The 20,107-nt window shown below is 30.1% G+C and overlaps 1 protein-coding gene across 1 annotated transcript in view; it reads right to left on the bottom strand.

Annotated features, from left to right (window-relative positions):
- LOC135958827 (uncharacterized) overlaps positions 1–19,020 on the bottom strand; it is a 141,027-nt gene extending 122,007 nt beyond the window's left edge. Inside the window, exon 1 of the mRNA XM_065509738.1 lies at positions 18,941–19,020. The gene's annotated coding sequence lies outside the window, so the exon portion shown is untranslated. The remainder of the gene's footprint in view (positions 1–18,940) is intronic.
- Between the last annotated feature and the right edge of the window lie 1,087 nt (positions 19,021–20,107).

The following is a 20,107-nucleotide window of genomic DNA, read 5'->3' as shown; positions in this document are numbered from 1 at the left end:
TGACAACTACCAACTAACAACAATTCAAAAACAAAACATTAAAAATCGCCGCAGATGTTTGTAAAATTTGATACATATAGTTTTTTTGGCCCAAGGACCAAGCCTATTGAAACAAGTAGGGTTGCCAAATGTTCCGATTTTCGCGGGATTGTCCCGCTTTTAGTCATGAAATCCCGCGTCCCGCTCGGCATTCGTAATTCCCGCTTTTTTGGATTTTCTAAATATAAAAATACTTATTTCATAAAAATACAACCATTTTCTGGCTGGTTGTCCGTGACTGAAATATCCAAAATATCAACAAGAGCTTGCGAAATCATTTGGAACTACTGAGTCAGCAATTTCAAAACGTTTGCAGGAAGCAGGATCCATCCAAAAGCAGGGAAATACGAATTGAAGCTGAGACACGTAGAAAAACGATTATTTATATCTAAAATTCTGCTGTACCTGTTAAAAACCACTTAAAATAAAGTGGTTGGGAAGTTTTGCTTCATCCGCTTTATAGTCCAAACGTTGCCCCGTCCCACTTCTATTTGTTTCGATTTAAGCAGATCGTTGCTCTGCAATACGCTTAACTTTGGAACAGAGTATCCGATATTGGCTTGATTCGTTCTTGGCCTCAAAAGATGTGCAGTTATTTTGGCTCCCAATATTTTCCAATATATTTCTTTATTTTTTGTATGGAAAATTTCCAAATCAAGTAGCAAACAAACTGGACGAAATTTTCTTTAATTTATCTCTATTATAAGATTTACACTTTATTGCGTAAATTTACAATTTGGGAAAAATACAGTAGCGGAGTTCACTATTAAGTGGGAAGGGTCCAGCACCATAGCAAATGCAAAATTTTACCGTAATCCAATAACAAACTACACAAAAAACCATTTCAATTTTGCATTTGCAATGTACTCCGCTAGTGTTAAAAAATCAACCTCTCACTTTTAGAAAAAAATCAATTTTAATTTCAAAATGGGTCAAATTTGACCAAAAGACTGTTTCCGAAAATCACTTTAACGTGCATAAATCTCTTAAAAATGTTGGTAGATACACAAATAACTTTTATATAGACATAAATCACATGACCTAATATCATGGAGATCGGTTCATATTTAGTCATAGCTCCCATATAAGGACCTCTAACGAAAATCATTCACCAAAATAGTTTATTGAAATTTTAAAGAAAAATAATTTTGCTCATTTTCTTAGCTTAGGGTATTATATATATAATACATATAATATTCGACAAAAAGATGGACTCAGATATATATTATGTTATACAATACAATAAATACTCAATTTTTTATTATAAATTTCATATGAAACTGCAAAAAAAATGTCTTACTTAAGTTATGGCTAATAATTCTTAAGAACATAACTATAAATTTTATAGACATCATATCTACATTCCGCCACAACCTAATATCCAGTAATATACTGAAATATGAGTAAAAAAGTCAACTAAAAACGCATTAAAAAATTTGCCATACTGTGCATCGTTAAAACCGACCAAACGATTATTTTAAAATTTATATGATATATTTTGTTGAACTTAAGTTTTGGAATATAATATTATTTATAACAAACTCTGCGAGTTCCTGTAACTTTTAGTAGTTTATTCTATCTTAACAACCTGACCTCGGTAGTGACTTGGTAGAAAGTCCATTCGATTTAATTGTATCTTGTTAGAGAAATGGAGAAATGGAAAATTTTGTTTTACATATAACAACACGCAATTGTAACGAATTTTAAAGTTGTAAAGTTTAAAAATCATTATTTTTCATAGAATGCTCCGTAAAACGAACATCCTTTTATTATCCAACGGATACAATTTCATTAATAATTTTAGTTTTTATACTACTTCGTCTATTGTGTAAATAATCAAATCAATAAGATTTGTAAAGAAACTTTTGTTACCGTTTATGGCATAGTACAGAAATTGATTTTCTGATCAATATTAATTCCAACCCGCTTATTACAAACATCGCTTATAATAGACTATTTTTCAGGTTGCACGGAGTTCGTTCTAACCAAGTTTTAGTGGTTTCCATACGATAATGAGGCATTAACTATATTCGATCACAACCAGCGTTGCCACTCATAAAATATTTTTCCTACCATATTTCAGATTAAAAACTACCAAAACCTACCAAATTTTGAATATTTGAGAAATGAATCGTTTCAAAATTAATAACTAACTTAACATTATATTACACATTGCTGCTATAAAATTATACAGACGGAGAAAATTATTTAATAACACTAAAATCATAAATATGTATGTCAAACATTTTAAATCGTGCAGCTTTCGAGACATTTTCGAAAGCTGCCACATTTTGATAAAATGTATTATTTTCGACCCAATGACGAAGCCTATTCAAACTGGTAAAAATCCGTCCATTGTCACACCTAAAAATAGTGTGTGGACCGATTCATAATTGACCATAGCTCCCATATAAGGCCTACTGCCGAAAATCACACACGAACAAAATTATTGAAATTATAAAAGAAAAATGTTTTTGCTCATTTATATGGTCGGCTTTAGTCGACTTTCTTACTGGCCAAAATTATCAGTAAAGAGAAGTTTTGCGAGCCCTTTTCCATTTTTTGAACTGTACTCTACAAAAAACGAACACATTTATCTGAATATAATCAAAATTTGCCTACCAAAATGTGACAAAAATCGGAATAAACCAACCAAACTACCAAAAATCAATTTGTTAACTTGAAACTACCAATTTTGGTCGAATTGGACGGCAACGCTGATCACAACTAGAGATACTAAACGGGGAATCCCGTTCCCGAAAATCCATAAATAAATAGGGCAAATTGTAATTTGTGTGTGCCTTTTTCATGCATTTTGACATTCTACTTGCCTGAATATTGCAAAGTGATGTTCAGCAAAGTTGTTAAGCTCAACTTCTTCTACAATATAGTTAATGGTATTTTTGGTTTTCCTTTTCTTGTAAGATGTCTAACAAAACTCAATTTAAATCCTCTTCAAATGAAACTGATTTTATCTCAGATTCGATTGCTAAAAGGCTAAAAGATAAGGTACTGTTTTTACCAGTATGTACATAAGAGTTCGTTTGTGACCAGATCACTTCATTTCTTTTTCGGGTATCATAATTTTTCTGAAGGTTTTTGCGTAAATAAAAATAATAGCGCCCATTTTTTGAAAATTTTCACTCCTTGTGGTGGTTCAACGCACTTAAAGAGCTTAAAATGCCTTTTCATCGTGCATGTTTAAAAAAACTAAAAACTTTTTTTAATTTTTTATAAGATGGAACTGTTTGGAACTATTTTTAAGGATTCGAAAAACATCAATTGTATAAATTTTTAATGCAGAATCGACTGGTGAAATCATATTTGCAATATATTCTACTGTTTGCTCTACAGAAAAATGTACTCAAAATGCGCGTCTTTAGGAACCAACACAAGGTGAAATTTTTTAAAAAAAAAAAGACGCCATTATTTTTATTTACGCAAAAACCTTGTACTTATGCAAGTATTTTATGCTTTTAAGTGCCTAATAAAAATTAATTGCTAAATAAAAAATTTACTTTCAATTGTAAAGACATAATTATTTACGTTTCTTTCTTATAATTTTCGGGATTTTAGATTTTTTGAAAATCCCGAACCCCGGGATTTTCAAAAACCAGTCCCGATTAGCATCTCTAATCACAACACATCGAGCCCTAACCGCAAAAATAACGTAAGCGACATTTTTTTCAAAATTGACTTTTTAATGAAAATCGATAGAAAATTGTGGTGCGCATCAACACCCGAAATAATGAAAATTAAGTGTTTATATATACAGAGATAATGCAATTTCAATTATATCGTAAGCGACACTCACCTTTTTGCTTTACCGCAAAAATAACGTAAGCGACATAATAGCGAAAAGGGGCAGTAAATGAAAGTAAGAGTGGCCGAAGAACTGGAGAGAAAATCAAAAGAAATTGAAATACAATAATATAGATGTACTAAATGTGATCAAGGGAACAATTTAGACAGCAGTCACATCCAAACAGAAGAATTTAAGTTTAAGAATTTTTTTGAAGGAACAAAAACAAAGGACGGAAAATATTTTGATTTTATGAGCTAGTTTTGTCCTTCAAAAAGTTTTGAATATGCCTCATAGTAAAACAAGAAAGTATGGTTGGTCAAGCCCGACCATATAATACCATACACTAAGAAAAAGAGCAAAATAATTTTTCTTTTAAAATTTCAATAATTTATATTTTTGAGTGATTTTCGAAATGGGCCTTATATGGGAGCTATGACCAATTATGGACCGATTACCATGAAATTAGGTCGTGTGATTTATGTTTAAGTGAAAGTTATTTATGTTGAATTTTATGTGTATACCAACATTTTTAAGAGATTTAAGCACGTTAAAGTGATTTTGTGACATGAATTCCGTATATACATATAAAACTTATTTGGAGCAAAATTTGTTGATATATCCATATAAATTAAACATTTATGACCGATAAAGTCCAATTTCTGGAGGACATTTGTATGGGGGCTAGGTGAAATAATGGATCGATTTCAGCCAATTTCAATAGGCTCCGTCCTTGGACCGAAAAAATTACATGTACCAAATTTTATCGAAATATCTTCAAAATTGCAACTTGTACACTGCGCACGGACGGACATCGTTTAATCGACTCAGATGCCTGGAAGTAAGTATTAAAATTACTTACTTACTTTCAGGTATTACCATGAGCCTGTTGTTTCTATTCACAGCATAATAGAATCATTTACTCGAAACCGAACTTATGGGCACCTAATGAGTGGCCTACACTGAGGGAAAAACGACGTTGCAAAATCGACAACGGTTGGTGTCATTTTGACACCATACGGTGTCACTTTTTTTTCGACACCGTACGTTTACAATTTGTAAACAAACGGGTACAAATCGACAACGCAATGATGTTAAATTATTTGCGACGCATTTCAACGTGAGTTGCTTTTTATAAGTGTGTTTTAATTGTATTTACATTAAAAAATTTAAAATATTTTAATAAATAATCAAGGGTAGTCGTGATGCAAATAAATGGTTTAAAAAACATAATATAAAAGAAAGTGTAATTGTGTTTGATTGCGAATTTGTGTTGATGCAGATGAAGATTTAGGCAGTGAAGTCAGTGAAGATCCAGGCAGAGAAGACCACCGAATCCAGTGTCGACATACAACTCCAAATGGAAACTTATAGTTTTTATATTTAAGTATTTATGTATAAGTATTGTATAAAAAAATGTAAAAAATAAAGAAATTGTTATTTATATTAATTACCAAAAAAATAGAAACTAAAAATTGTCAGGTGCCAAATCGTACACGAAAGGTATCAAGACGCCAACTAATGGTGTCAAATTGACAACGGTTTGGTGTCAAATCGTACACAAACGGTGACAAATTGTCAACGGTCTGTTACAAAATCGTGCACGAACATTGTCAAATCGACAAATCGTTGTCAAATTGACACCGTTCGTGTACAATTTGTACACATACGGGGTTGATACACTATTGACACCGAATGGTGTCATTTTTTCTCTGGGTGTACAGTTATTCGAAGTGCAAGAACAAACCCTTACGGTTATGAGTGGATATCGTTAAAGCACTCTGATTTTCTAAACTGGCAAATGTTTTCTGATCTGCTTCTTTCAAAGAAAATAAAATTAAGCCCGATGCGGTCTGCAATTTTTAATACAACCGTGATTATATTGATTTAAATACTTCTACGGTCCAGGGTCCACGGACCACGGACCACTATACAATACAGAATTAAAAATTTCGTCACATAAATTCAATGATCTAAAAGCTCTTTGCAATAAAAATAGTATTCCTCAATGTTTTCATAACGAATATATTGGCCTAAAACATTCCCAAAATATGAAAGACGCCTTAAACGAAACATATGAAGAAGATGTGCCTTAATTTCCTAAGTACCTACTACCTATATTATGTTAAATCTTTACTATGATTTATAAAAAATGTTTAATTTACTGCATACTTTAAGAAAATATATTTTTCGAAACTTAAGACAATATTATTCCTTAGTAAAGCATTTCTCGTATGCGCCACAATTTAGTCTTTATCGCATGTATGATACCATTAATAGACTACATTTTAATTCTCGCACAACTTAAAAAAAAACGAATAAAACTCTCTCCTATAAAATTAAATTTTTGGCGCTTACGTTATTTTCGCGGTTAGGGCTCGACATAATTAAAAAAACACATATTTAGCTCTTTTGTAGACAATTAGAGAATTAATACTTCGGCAAAATAACACAATTTTATAAAATAAACCAAAAGATGTACATATGTATGTAAAATCACTTCTTTTTTTTTTTGCTTTGCTATGCTGATATCTATCAACATGAACATCTATCAATCACTTATTTACCCAGTCTATAAAACAACAATTTAGGAATCGTTGTTGTGTGAACGATTTTTTAAAATAATTTTAAATTATATTTTAATCATTTTGTAAATAAAATAAAAAAAAAATTAATATTTAAAAGTGCGAATAATGTAGTTTAAATGAGCTATAACAATCGATGTCGTACCGTTTATTTATTTCTTACTTGTTTTTTTTAATAAAATTTATGAGAGAATATTGATTATATGTATATGTACATATTTTAGCAATTTGGGTCTGACTATATTTAACCCTACAACGTCACTTCACTTTTTAATTCTTTAAACATTTGTTTTGCTTGAAATGTATAATTGAAAACGCTATTTTTAAAATTTTTACTTTCATTGTTACCCTGGGCTGTCAAACATTTTTTGTAAATAATATACATACATCTAGTTAAGTTTATGCACAAATTTGGGACTTTCAACAAAATCTTTTTTTCTTCTTCTAATTAATTTAGGGCCTTAATAAACTAGTTCACAAGGTTTTTGTTCATGATGCGAAACACAATCATAGTCTCCTAGCATACGCTGGTCCCAAAAACCTTGATAAATCCGTTCAAATCGGGCCCAGTGGATAGACTTGCCACCTTTTGGAATTTCCAAAACGGGACACCACTAAATGATCAGAGAAATATTCAAACAAATTCGTTTATAATTATTATCCTATTTTATTTATTAAAGTCAACTATAACACATTTATTTTAATTGTGTAAAATCTACCCATAAAACTTTAACAAAACAAAAACGTAAATAAAATAGGAATAGTTAATATTAATAGGAACAAAATCAATGTATGTATGTTTATTTGTTTGTGACATAGCAGAATAAACCACTAGACCGATGCTCTTGAAATTTGTTCTGTATGTTCCCCTATATCTGGAAGGACAAATATGCTATTTGGAAATTTCAAGTGGGCGTCGCACTTCCTATACTATTACGGAATATCTGGTCAATATACTTCAAGAATTGTAGAAACACGTTGTGTAAAATATTAGGATGATAGGATGATAACGTTAACTGGTGGCACAACGACGCACGTTGGGTTCAAATGGTATAAAAGTGGCGATTAATTGAAAATTAGAAATAAAGTAGATAAAATTCTACATCATTAGCTGTAAAAATAAATCAACTAAGTTGTTTACTTTCTTTTCAGTGAGCGGTCAATGTTAGCAAATTATTGCTGTTTTTAAAAAAAGTGAAAAAATTGGAAATTTTTACAATTCAAGCGATTATTGTTAGTGTTAAATCTATTAAAAGTATATCTTTTATAATGGAACCTTCAACATCAGGTATTAAAGTATATAGTAAATTTTTCCTTTTTTTTATAAAAATTATGTGTATATATTTTTAATAACTTTTTTAAAAAAGGTCCAAAATTAGGATAATTTTCCACAAGTATTAAGTTAGTAATAGTTGAAATTAGTTTTATAGATTTTAGAATAGTATAGGATATCAGCTTATATTTTTTAAAGAAAAAAAATCCAGACAATGATTGGCCATTTTTTTATTTTAATTTTTGTGTAAATACTAATGTTGCCAAATGTCCCGATTATCGCGGGATTGTCCCGCTTTTAGTCATGAAATCCCGCGTCCCGATCGGGATTCGTAATTCCCGCTTTTTGGATTTTCTAAATCTAATAACTACTTATTTCATATCTAGTTTTAAAGAACATCATTATGTTGAAAATGTATAAAAATAAATTTAAACAATTAAGTGGAACTGATAAATATGTATGTATTTCCCGTGAGCAAATATTTATTTAGAAAAGAGTTCGTAACTTAACCAGTTATTTCTTAATGATCAATCGACTCAGAATAATTAAAAATCATTATGTCCATCTTTTGGCTGTCCATCTGGTGACTGAAATATCCAAAAATTGGAAGCGTTACAGTTGTCAAACTCAACAAGAGCTTGCGAAATCATTTGGAACTACTCAGTCAGCAATTTCAAAACGTTTGCAGGAAGCAGGATTCATCCAAAAGCAAGGAAATACGAATTGAAGCTGAGACACGTTGAAAGACGATTTTTTTATAACTGAAATGCTGTAGTACTTGTTAAAAACCACTTAAAATAAAGTGGTTGGGAGGTTTTGCTTCATCCGCTTTATAGTTCAAACGTTGCCCCATCCGACTTCTATTTGTTTCGATTGAAGCAGAACGTTCTCTCTGCAATAAGCTTCACTTTGGAACATAGTATCCGATATTGGCTTGATTCTTTCTTGGCCGCAAAAGATGTGCAGTTATTTTGGTTCCCAATATTTTCCAATATATTTTTTGTATGGAAAATTCAAATCAAGTTAAAGTAGCAAACAAACCAACAAAACATGTTACGTATTTTTTTATACTGGACGAAATTTTCTTTAATTTATCTCTATTATAAGATTTACACATTTATTGCGTAAATTTACAATTTGGGAAAAATATCGTAACTCTGGTTATCATTTATTTAACAAGACCAGTAAATGATAACAACGATGAAGATAGTGATGATGATAATGATGAAGATGATTATAATAATGATGATGAAGATGAAGATAATGATTATAATGAAGCTTATGATAATTGGGATATTTGTGGTGAATTTGAGAATGCAGAATAATACAAATATTTTAATATATTTTTTATTAAGAAGGTAAAACGAAACCAAAGAAAGATTCCCCCAAAATTTTTAAATTTTTTTTATTTTTTCAGATTAAATTTTACATTTACTGAATGTAGTGAAAGAAAAACTGGATACAAATTTATACTAATAAATACAGTTATTTTATTTTTAAATTCTGGTAATTTTTCACAATTTTTTTTCTAAGTTTTTCGAATAATTGTTTTTTTTCAAAGTTAACGAAAATGGCTAAAGTTAAGATTTGTGAAGACTTAAAAAATAAAATAATTAACGATTTTAAAGCTGGTTTAAAACAAAAAAGCAGTTTCAAAAATTATAAAGAAATTTCGCGAGACCGGTTCTGTAAAAACTCAACATTTAGGTGGAAGACCTCGTAAGACTACTCCTAGACAAGATAATTTAATAGCGAGAGAGTTCAAGAAATTCCCAAAAATAACTCCTCGAGAGGTTGTTAATAGCCTCTCCACTCATTTCTAAAAAGAACCGTTCTGCTCGTCTACAATTTGGCAGGGATCATTTAAACTGGTCGATACAGAAATGGAATACTGTCCTCATTTCCGACGAATCCAAATACAATTTAAGAGGCAGTGATGGGAGAACATTTGTAAGACGACCAAAGGGAAAAAGATTAGATCCAAAGTACACAAATAAGACTAAGGTTTGGCGGTGGCAATATTATGGTATGGGGATGTTTTTCAGGGCAAGGTATGGGCCCAATTCATATTATAAAAGATACCATGACAGTTATAGGATACAGAACCATATTAAACGATGTTATGTATCCATACGCTGAGGAAAATATGCCCATAGTTTGGAGATTCCAATACGGCAACGACCTGAAACACACCTCTAGGATTGTAACCGAGTGGTAACAATCCAACGAGGTAAGTGTTTTGAAGTGGCCAGATCTCTAATAGGACCCAGATCGTAAAATAAGGACCCAAAAATTTTTAAAATAATAGCTAAGTTTCCATTGTTTTGTCAATGCCGTAATAAAGAAATCTTTTAATTTTGTTTTCTCATTTTTAGAATTTAATCAATTATGTCCTTTGTTTTTTGTTAAATTAAGTTAATAAAAGTATAAAAATAAAATACTACAAAAATTTTAAAATTTTTTAAAAAATTATTTCAGATTTTAGGCCACTAATGAAATATTTGGAAAAGTTTCCATTGTTTTGTCAACCACTGTATTACATATTAACTTATTCTTTAAATTTATTTTATTTCAAAGTTACAGGCAAAATGGACAGATTGGTTTTTCTCACAATTTTGAACCATTTTGAAGCAAAATATAAAGCAATGTGCGAAAAAGTTGGTATCGCAAACAACTTTGCCTTTTATCAAGACAATGCACGATGGCCGAAAAACCCAAAGTAGCGGCAGAAACTATTTCCCGACAAGCTATTCTCACCAAATTTGGTATGCAGTCTTCTACTGTCAAAACTTTCGATCTCAGTAAAAATGGGCGGTCCACGCCCACTTTTTTGTAGTGGGCCGCTCATAAGGGGAATTTTCGAAAAAAAATAGTGCTTACTCTCTTAAACCCCCCCTTTATAATTTGATAGATAAATTTCTATAAACCTTAGACAAACAAAATTATGAAAGTCGTATCAGTTTTTGCTTGGGGTTCCCATATGAACTTACCTTTTGCAAAAACAGCATTAAGTCGTGAGTTTGCAATTATTTGCAAACAAATTTTACATGGCATTAAATCTTATGGCGTTTTCTTTTCTGACACAAAATATTACACATACCCTCACAATGTTTTACATTTTTAACGATCACAATAGAACAAAAATCATTACCATTTATGCAATTTTCTTTTATGTACCTTCTAAATATTGTAAAACTATACATTTTTCTGTTTAAAAAGTGCTGCATTTCTAACCCTTTGATAAAATTGAGGGTGAAACGTGTAGCATATCTTCGGGGTTTTAGGGCAACATTATTTGAAAAGAACATGTTATGCCCTTACCAAACTACATTTTTTTTAGAAAAGAACACAGAAAAGAGTAAAAGGCAGAATAAAGGCATCATTTATGCCAAAAAAGAAAACGCCATTAGTCTCCCACGAACAACTACATGTAGGATACTCCTTTAAAGTTTGTTATCCACTGGAGTTCTACTCCACAAAAGACGATAGATAACACTATTCACAATTTCCCAAAAAGATGACTCAGTAAAAACATCAAAATAAGTGCTAAATATTTACAAAATATTTTCACAACAGTTAAAAATACACACCTCGAGTAATGGAATCCATGGGTGAATTCCAAAACGTCTGTATGCAACCTTAAAAAGTCGAGCGATTGATTCTTAACGCAACCGTGTAAACTTTGATAATGTTTCATATCGCATAATGTATGAAAAAGTAAAAACAGGCAGTATGCTAAGTTTTTTTTTTTAAATTTTAACTACGCGTTTGCTTGCTTTATCTTGATAAAGATATGACTGCATTGCATACAGACATTTTGGAATTCACCCCATATTCAAAGATTTATTTTATTGAAAGTGTATTTTGGAAAACAACGTTTTATTTAATAAAAATTATATTGCTTCACAATTGATAACACGAATTAGAATAAATTTACACATTATCAGCATTTTATGTCTAGTTATGGGTTGTCAACTTTCATTATTTGTATCTATTTTTTCTTTCCAAGTTAATTCGTGTACATTATAAAGTGTTTCTGTATTTCTGCGAATTTATAAACGTGTATAAAAAACACTGAGTGACTATTTAATTCTGTTGTTGTACATTTTAAATAAATGAAGAGTTACAATTTTCAAACTACTGAACGGCTTTTATTTGCAATCAAAAGTATCCGGTTTATTTAAAGGAAATAAACCAACGTTTTGAAAAGGTTAAAACGTAACAATATATTGGAATGTGGAGTGTAATTATAAGCGAAAACAACTATTTTTTATGCATTATTTTGCTGTTTAGAGCACATTTACATTAGGCAAAATCTTGTCCGATTATGCGTTGGAGCCACTGTATTATAATTTTATATATATAATTTTTTTTGTAAACTTGTGGAATTATAATTTATATAGTAAATGTTTGTGTTAGTAGTCCTGCTAATTTTGACCATATGGGCTTGCGGCATTTGCTGAAATAAAATTATTGAACATATGAGATTTTTGCTTTTACTTTTAGAAATATAATTCTGTATAGATTACGATTCCTTCATAGCTACATACATACATATATGTATACAAAATTGAATAACAAATACATATTTATAATTTTTTTTTTTTGAATAATTCGAAATAACACAAGCTCTTTTTTCATCGATTACTTAAATAATATTAATAATAATTAATTCGAATGACAATCCAAACATGTAGCAACATGTTATTAGTTGTCCTTTCATATACATACATACTATATACACTTGAGAATGTGTGCAACTGACAGCAACTGCTGGTTTGCTGATGGCAAAATGGGTCTTCATACAATTACAAATCTGTATAAAGTGCTAATTAGGGGTGTAACTATCTTGACTTTAAATTAAGATACAAAAGTAATTAATACATATTTTCTATAAATTATTCAATTATATCGCAATTGTAATCTACATGTCTATATTCTACTCATATAACCCTGTGTGTTAAAAAATAAATAAAAGTGACATCCCTAACTGAAAAGTAATAAAGGAATAAAGAAAAGTCAACATAAAAAGTCATAACACGAAACGATATTACGACTAAGATGTGTGGACATCTTTCTGTTCTCTACACTAAGTAAAATTCAATTGGTTGCACATTTTCTTTATTGTATGTCTTATGATTTAAATAAATGTAAATTTACTGCAGCTCATTTTCACAAACAAAAGCTTTTTTACAATTTGGATTTATATTAAAATGGATGATTTAGCCAATCTGCATTTAACTAAATATATACAGAGAGCCTATCTATTAGGGTATTCATTCGACTAATGATCGTTCGATCAATCGAATAATTTCTTGCGAATAATTATTCGAACAATTTAAAAATGGCCATTTTCGAATAACGAATAATTCGAACAATTATACTCAGAAAAATGGTGAAAATCGAGAAAACCGATGTTATCAAATAACTGGAGTAGGGTGGGTAAAAATGTTGAAAATTTAATTTTCAAATGCGTATATCTCCTAAGTTATAAGAGATAATTGATAGCTACGACGAAGTTTTTGTAAGTAAGTTTTCTGAAATCAGAACTCAGACGATGAAATAGGATCGTTTTAAAAATTTAACATACCCGAGGTGTCCTACTTTGGGGAACAACGGCCGCACCCCTGGTGGGCCCATGCTGTCAAAATTCAAAACTAAGGGTTTAGAAGTTACAGATTTATTTCCCTCTTTTATTTCTCATACCACTGTGCAATGTAAAGATGCAAATGGATGAATGAATAAATATTCATACTCATCAGTAGCAGTACAAACTTATTAGGCACTTACTTTTCTGTCTGTCGTCGTCACTTATGTACGTTCATATTATATTATTTTCTTACTTTAGCTTTAATTTTTAACTATATTTTTGGTGCATTTATATTTGCTATTGACATTCACCCCTGTGGTCTTATTAAATTATTATACATAATGTTGTTGTCGTATGGGTTTTATAACATTGTTCTGTTATGTATGTACAAACCATATGCTTCTGAAAGACTCTCTGACAATGACAGTTATAGCCAAAGCTATAGAATTCACTTTTAAAAAAGCACAACTTTTTAGTAACCCTATCTAACTTTATGATGATGTAAAAGTGAACAAAGTTCAACATATTTTTGTTTATGGTTTAATTAAATTTGTCATACAAGACAATTCATACATACAGTACATATGTACATTAGGGTGGGTCGATTTTTTTCACAAAAAAAAAGTATAGCAGAAACGTATTCTACGGAAAATTCTAAGAAATTTTCCCCAAGAAACCATAGGTCTAAAAGCATTTCGTCTTTTATCCAATGATATTTCAGTATATATTTTTTTCAATAGTTTTTATACCCTACACCACCATAGTGGGGAGGTTATATTGGGTTAGTGCTGATGTTTCTAACGTCCACAAATATTGCCCCAACACCCACCTTAAAGTATACCAATCTGCTCAGGATCACTTTCTATTGCCTCAAGGACGAAGCCTATTGAATTTGGTAAGAATCGGTCCATTATTTCTCCTAGCCCCCATACGATTGCCCTATCTGAAAATATTTAAGCTCTCATAAATACTTTAGTTATATAGATATCCAAACCAAATTCTGCAAAAATTAATTTTATATAAGTCAAACTCGGCTCACCAAATTTTGTGATGATCGGTCAACAATTAGTCATAGCTACCATATAGGCACACTTCCGAAAATCACTTTAACTAGCATAAATCTCTTTAAAAAAATTCAGTAAAAATAATTTATATACTATATACAAAAGTCATGTCAAAAAAATGTATAACGATCGGTCCATAATTAGTCATAGCTCCCACATAATGCCCACTTCCGAAAATCATTTTAATGAGTATAATTTTGGTATTCAAATAAAATTCAATACAAATAGGTTTAATATATAGAAGTTATGCCAACTAATTTTATGGCGATTGGTCCATAATTAGATTGGGGTAGGGTATCATATGGTCGGGCTTGACCGACTATACTTTCTTACTTGTTTTTTATTGGATAAAAGACGAAATGCGCAAGATAGGATTTGATTTTAGACCTATGGTTTCTTGGGGAAAATTTCTTAGAATTTTCCGTAGATTGCGTTTCTGCTATACGATTATTAAAATTAATATACTACATATTAATTTTAATAGGACAAAGTACAATAACGTTAGTATTTTTAAAATATATAAAAGTTGAATTAATGTAAAATTTTAACGGTTAAAGATATCATAACAAAATTTAGAAATAGTGTAGATCCAAGTGTCCTTAAATTAATGGCATTTTAATTTTTGACATTTTTTTATTTTAAATACCTAAATTCCTAAAACTGGGAAAATATGTTCCAAAAACTTGGTTTTTTTTTAGAAAAGTGCTTACTGTGACGTTATTTACCGTGTGATAGTAAAAAAACTTTGTAAGTATTTAAGAAACATATAGGGTTATATAAATATGGAGCTTTTTCGAGGATTGGTGCTTTGCCTTTTTATAATTTTTTACTCAAACATTTTTTTTTAAATTGGACAAGTTTGGATAGGCCTGGTGGGGACTAGGTCCTCTTAAGGGAGCCAAGTTTTCCTTTACACGCTTTTGCATTAAGTTTTCCTTCCGGATCATATAAAAATTGTATATAGTCCAGAAGAAATTTTTTTTACAAAAGAAAAAATATATGGTCTTTTTTGGGAAAAAACGTAAAAAACGTATTATCATAAATTTTGTATGAAAAAATAAAAACTTAAATAAAAATATTTTTTTTTTATTTTAAATAAAAGCTGTTTATATATACATTTTTAATTTTATTATGTTTTTTATTATTTTAATTATTAACAACTACTTTTTTAAACTAAAAAAGGTTCTTCATTGAATTTTCATTAAGACTGCAAAAAATATTCAATTGCAACAAATTTATTAAAAAAAAAATTAGGATACTACCTAAAATAAGGTAAAAACGATTTATTAATTAATTCCTCAAAGCGTATACTTTATTTTGTTCAAGAAAATCATATACTTGATGATACTTTAGTTTCAATTTTGGTTATAACTTGGTTATTTTTGATAGTAAAATTTTTTGTACACATATGTAATATGAAGTAGTGAATCGTAATCAATAATAAAATCAGTTTCGAATTTTTTGATGATACGTTGTTTTGCATTTTAGGTGACGGCATGTAAGCGTATTTTTTGTAGACCTTCTCAAGGACTATTTATATTTTAAGTTTCAGCTCATTCAGTTCATAAAAACATTTTTTGCATTGCGGGCCTATGGCGTAGCGCAAAGTTTTACTCCTCTGGGATGTGTCAAAAACTGACTTCACTCAGAAAATTTGTTTTGCAGTGACGGCCTTCGGCCGGACGCTAAGGTTTTCTCCTCTGGGGTGTATCAAAAACTGGCTTCGCTCAGAAAAGTTGTTTGCATTGCAGGCCTTCGGCCGGGCGCTAAGGTTTTCTCCTCCGGGGTGTATCAAAATCTGGCTTCGCTCTGGAAAGATTTCTTTCAATGCATAAAAGTTTTATAATATTTCAGAAAGCCGATTTTCATTTCGCACCAGATTAAGAAATCGTTGCAACCTGACAAAGGCCGACGATGTAAAAATAATCTTTTCTCAGCGAAGCCGGTTTTTGATACACCCCAGAGGAGAAAAACTTTGCGCCCGGCCGAAGGCCGACAATGCAAAAACCTTTTCTGAGCGAAGCCAGTTTTTGTTATTATGGGTTCTGCTTTTGCAAAATAGAACCTAACAAAAATGAAATAACTCCCAATACAGTGAAATAACTCCTAATTCCCAAAATAAAATGAAATAAAACCCAACAAAAATTTTATTGGGAGTTGTTTCATTGGGAGTTATTGCATTATGAAATAACTCCCAACAAAAAATTATGAAATAACTCCCTATGCGTTGGGAAGCTTGCTCAACAAACATCTGTATCAATACATCCGCTGTTATGTGCGGGCCGGTTTGCTGTAGAACGGGTAAAAAACGAAGTTTGACCGCTGGATGGGTCATTCCTGCAAGTAAACTGGGTTCTGCCTCTTAATGTACATAATTATTGAACTTTTTAAAATTAGTTGATTTTCAACCTTTTTATTGATCTTAAAAAAATCAAAAAATTCTCTGGTGTATACTCACTTCTGTATATATATATATTTAATATTAGCTGACCCGACAGACGTTGTCCTGTCCAAGTTAAAAAATGCTTGTGTTCAATTTGTGAATTTGTGAGAAGCGGTTTGAAAAGGGTAAAAATAGTTAAAAACAAGTAAGAGAGCTATATTCGGCTGTGCCGAATTTTATATACCCTTCACCAAAATATACTTTAAAATAAAAATTTTAAATATTTTTAGGTAAACAAAATTAAATTTTTGTTCCTGTTGTTTTTTCGAAATTGTTTTTTAATTTTAAAATTTAATAATTTTTTTTTTAATTTTAAAAAATTTTATTTTTTTTATTATTCAGTGAAAAAAAAATTCGAGTTAAAAAATAAACATTTTTTTCCGATTTTGACCCATTGTAGGTCCAACTTACTATGGTCTTATATACGTCGTTGCACAGGTCTTTGAAATATCTATCATTAGATATCCATATTGTCTATATTAATGATTTAGTAATCCAGATATGGGTCAAAAATAGGTCAAAAATCGAGGTTGTCCTGGTTTTTTCCTTATATCTCAGCCATTTGTGGACCGATTTTCTCGATTTTAAATAGCAACCGAGCCGGAAGAATTTCGGAGATATTGATCATTCGTGTATGTAAGATATTGGGGGGCTTCAGAAAGTTGATTTCAACACACAGACGGACAGACGGACATGGCTATATCGACTCCGCTATCTATAACAATTCAGAATTCAGGGTCTCAAATGAAAAATGTAGAAATTACAAACGGAATGACAAACTTATATATACCCTGCCACTCATGGTGAAGGGTATAAAAAAGAATGTATTGTTGAATGATAATTTTTATTCATATAGGACATAGAATAAAATATACATAGAAGCGCTACTAAGAGACAAAGAACATAAGTTTGTTGTCAAATACCTAAGTCTTGCAACAACAGAATACATGTAAATCAATGTACATATTTTGAGTTTACATAATCGAATTTTGGCCTGAAAAATTAGTGATCACAGATCGAGCTCCTTTTCTTGATTAAACGCTTATTGTCCAAGTTATTAACAAATTCAGATATTTTGAGTTTTTATAAAATAAAAAATCGATTTTTGGTCAGAAATATGAGTGATCACAGATGGAGCTCCTTTTCTTGATTAAACGCTTATTGGCCAAGTTATTGGCGAATTTAGATATTTTGAGTTTTTATATAAAAAATCGATTTTGGGTTAGAAATATGAGTGATCACAGATCGAGCTCTTTTTTTGATTAAACGCTTATTGGCCAAGTTATTAGCGAATTTAGATATTTTGAGTTTTTTATATAAAAAATGGATTTTTGGTCAGAATTATGAGTGATCACAGATCGAGCTCCTTTTCTTGATTAAACGCTTATTGGCCAAGTTATTATCGATTGAAGCTATTGTGAGTTTTTATATAAGTAAGCGAATTTTGGTCTAAAATATGATTGATTGATTGATTGATTTAGATATATCAAAAACAAAATTGTCGTGGTCAATTTTTCATTTCATTTAAACAAAAAATTAGCCAAATCGATGTAGCCGTTTTCCGATTTTAGATAAATCGGAAAATAAAAAAAAGTGTGTGTGGTCAATTTTTCATTCCGTAAAAACATAAGTTGGGCTATGACCAACATTTTAAAAAGAAATTTGTCTAAATCGGTCCGGCCGTTCTGTACTGATGCAATTACCAACGAACGACATTTGATTTTTATTTATATACATTCTAGTTTAAACTGGAATAACTTCATGATCACTAATTTTGAATATATTAGTGCAAAGAAAATGATTGAAGCTCTTTTTAGTTATTGTTAAATTTTTTAACTATGTATTTGAGTTTAGTGCTTATTTCTACACTACCACTCAATTGATTTATAGTTAAAAAAATATCACTATCACTAAAAAATATTAGTGATAAAAATATAAGCTTCACTACCGCTAAAGCTGATGAAAATTAGTTAAAAATATAGTTAGTGCTAGTGAAATGTTGATTGCACTCAACGATGTACTTAATACATGTTACTCATACGCCCACATTATTGTTTTCATTAAAATGGGGTTTATTATAGATTGACTTAGATCAGTTTTGTTTTTGTAAATATTTAATCCCAGAAAAAACCAAAAAAACTTACCTTAAAATTAATCAAATTTAAGCAAAAAAATAATGATGCAAATCCAGATTATTGATAAAGATGATGTTGGTCAGTTTATGTTGATATGGCTGAGTAAAAGAACAACAAATGAAATACAATAAGAAATCGTATGAGAATATATATACATACATATGTACATACATACATACATACATACATACATACATACATATGTGTATATATGTTATGTGTACTTTTATTTCGTCTTGTTCTTTCAAACGAAGCCCTTTTATATAAATTTATTGTTATATTGTGTTAATAAAAGAAAACACTATTATTGAATGTACACAAATTATGAAACTTCATCACAAATCACGTAGACTAGCACACTTGTATAGGTCGATGAAAATAAACAATACAATAAAACAAATTATTGTGTTTATATACTACTTATTATTTATATGTACATACATACATATATAGTACATATGTATGTATCACATTTAGTAATCTAATTTTTTTTATTTTTACGTGGGGATTTGTTAAATTTAATTGAACTAAACTCAACACATTTATATATGTATATTTTGAACTTTCGAACTAAAAATGTATCTTACATTTCACTTAAACATATGCTGAAGAATGTAGAATTTAGCATTTATTTATTGTTTATAAAGAAGCTATTTATGTTGTTTATTAATTTTTATAAGATCAAATCACTTTATGATTTCAAACTACAGCAACATTTTTAAAATTAGCAAACTATAAAAATATAATAATTGAAATAGCATTCAAATGTACACAATTTTTTTTAGTCGCGTAAAAATGTTCCCCTGCCTTGTAATATCGAATCCATCCGTTATGTTGGAATTCTCGTTTCTAACTAAGCGCCAAATGCAATGTGCACGCACTTTTATTAAAAGAAAAGAAACAGAAAAAATTCCCCAGTTATTGAGGGTATTGGCTGTGAAAATATCCCAAAATAATGCAAAATTGAACCCAAAACAATAGTGTTTTTTAAGCCAACAGCTGTTTTAGCGGCATATTGCCTATCTAGAGCGCATGCGTTAAAATGCCATATTACTTTTATCCATTTCCATTTTACCTGTAATGGCGCCAAACACTACTAAATGGAGGGTTTTATTTTTGATTTTTTTTTTCTTTTTATTTCTAATTTTATTTTCATATGTTGCTAACAAATACACA

This window comes from Calliphora vicina, chromosome 4 (genome assembly GCF_958450345.1).
Source record: "Calliphora vicina chromosome 4, idCalVici1.1, whole genome shotgun sequence".
Lineage (NCBI taxonomy): Eukaryota > Metazoa > Arthropoda > Insecta > Diptera > Calliphoridae > Calliphora > Calliphora vicina.
The sequence above is the reverse complement of the archived record's forward strand: the minus strand, read 5'-3'. Positions and strand labels throughout refer to the sequence as shown.